This window comes from Pteropus alecto, unplaced genomic scaffold (genome assembly GCF_000325575.1).
Source record: "Pteropus alecto unplaced genomic scaffold, ASM32557v1 scaffold44, whole genome shotgun sequence".
Lineage (NCBI taxonomy): Eukaryota > Metazoa > Chordata > Mammalia > Chiroptera > Pteropodidae > Pteropus > Pteropus alecto.
Window position 1 is genome coordinate 5,231,996 of NW_006436812.1, and position 2,521 is coordinate 5,234,516.

The 2,521-nt window shown below is 33.2% G+C and overlaps 1 pseudogene; it reads left to right on the top strand.

Annotated features, from left to right (window-relative positions):
* Positions 1–978: 978 nt before the first annotated feature.
* LOC112481589 lies at positions 979–1,097 on the top strand (annotated as a pseudogene).
* The last annotated feature ends 1,424 nt before the right edge of the window (positions 1,098–2,521 follow it).

Sequence of the window (2,521 nt, forward strand, 5' to 3'; positions counted from 1 at the left end):
TAACTATGCAATTGATGCATTTCCACAAACTCTTCAATTGGCTGTAATTAATCTATAACATAATAACTGGTTAAAAGGCAAATATCGAGAGAATCTAAAATAATCTATCAATGCTTTTCAAGCACTCGATCAATATCATATCTTCATGGTGAAATATACAAAATCTTGTTACAGATCAGCATTAACAGCTAAACATTTACAATCAGTTTTGCTGGTAGGAAAACCTATCTTTGAACCCCAGCTAAGCAATATGTTATCCCATAAAATAACTTCATTTTCTCCATTAGTAGATATATATTACCAAAAAAAATTGATTATTATATTGAATTTCACTAATAAAAATTTTGTAGAAATTTTGTTTTGTCTTATACAATAAGTATCTAGATGATATCATCAATTTTGCCCGTTGCCATGCACTGCCTAAAAATTTTTCTATTTGCCCATTACAGAAAAAGTTTGTCAAACCCTGGGCTAAAGATTGAAGATACATAGATCAATGGAGCAGCAAAAGAGAGCCCAGAAATAGACCTATACAAATATGAGTAATTTTCGACTTGGGTGCAATTCAATGAAAAAAGAATAGTCTTTTTAACAAATGGTGGTGGAATAGTTGGAATCCATGGATGGAGGGAAACCCACTTTGATATATATCTCAATCTATTATATGAAATTAATTCAAAATAGAGCAGAGATCTAAATGCAAACCTAAAATTATAAACTTCTAGAAAAAACACAGGAGACTATCTCTGTGACCTTGGATTAAGCAAATATTTCTTAGTTATGATACCAAAAGCATAAAAGAAAAATTGATAAATTGGACTTCATTAAAATTAAAAACTTTTTCTCTGCAAAAGACTGTTAATAGAATGAAAAGACAAGCCATAGATTGGGAGAAAATATTTGCAAATCGCTTATCTGACAAAAGATTTGTATCCAGATATACACAACTCTCAAAATTCAACAATAAGAAAACAATTCCTCTACGGCCATGCCACCCTGAACAAGCTAGATCCTGTCTGATCTCAGAAGCTAAGCAGGGTCAGGCCTGGTTATTACTTGGATGGGAGACCACCTAGGAAGACCAGGTGCTGTAGGCTTAAAAAATAAAATATAAGGGATTGTAAACTGACAAGTTCCTTGCAATCTGTGAGGTCAACCAAGGGTTGCCTCGCCTACAAAAGGAAAAAGAAAATAACTCAATTTTTCAAACAGGCAAAAATAAAAAAATTAAAGATGCTTCAAAAAAAAGATATATAATTGGCAAATAAGCCCACGAAAAGATGTTTGATATCATGTCATTAGGGAAATGAAAATTTAAATCACAATAAAATGTTACTATATAGCTATTAAAATGGCTAAGAAAAATAAAGTGCTGGCAAGGATATACAGCAACTAGAACTGTTATATATTGCCAGTGACAATGCAAAATGGCACAGCCACTGGAAAATATTTTGGCGGTTTCTTATAAAGCTAAACATACACTTTCATGCCACCCAACAATCCCATTACTAAGTTTTGCCCAAGAAAAATAAAAATTTTTATTTAAAATGTGGAAATTTTATTTTTACACAAGAATCTGTACACAAATGGTTATAGGTGGCTTTACTCATAATCTCCCCCAACCTGGAAACTGGGTCCAAGCACTTTTCTAAGTATTTTATGTGTTTTATGTGTTTTAATGCATTGAATCCTCACAACAATCTTATGAAGTGGGTACTATATCTTCCTCTTTTTATACAAGGAAGCCAAGGCACAGAATGGTTAAGTAAGACATTAAGATGTAAGATTCAATTAGAGGCTGCATGGCCAGAGTCAATAATCAGGTTTAACCACTACAATATAATGTCTCTCAATTACTGAATGGAGTATGTATACAGCCCTTGGTGTAGAATGCACCCCTCAATTTTAACGTTGTTCTTGTGGAAACAATAAAAAAAAGTCCTATTCTAAAATTCTGCATTGAACATCAGCAACTTGGACACTGCTGTACAAAATATATATATACACATATATATATGTATATACAGATATAGATAGATGATAGATAGGTGGATAGATAGATGGATAGATAGATATAGATGATAGAATGTGTCCCTGCAAAAGAAATAGCTGACATCTTGGTTTTGTTTAGAAAATGCATATAGTGTATGGATGTATGTATATATCTATATATGTCGGTCAACTATAGTAATGACTTGGTTCACTGCCTTTTGTAAAGCCATAAGATTAGTTTATAAATGTCACCACCCACTTTTAACTTTTGCAATCAATCTTAAGAAATGTCTGAGCCATGATAACTCCATGGAGTATATCATGTAATTGCTCTGCATATATTCCTCCTATATGAATGTGAGTCATTTACATACCAGAGGCTGTTAAAGAGCCCAGGAACCTGAACACCTGGGTCTCAGCTCTACTGTGTAACTTTGAACAAATTATGACCCTAATCTGGGAGTCCATGTGGAGGGAAAAGACTAGAGAGAACATATAGGTTTGGCCTTTTTTTGGTCCCTGAGCAGAA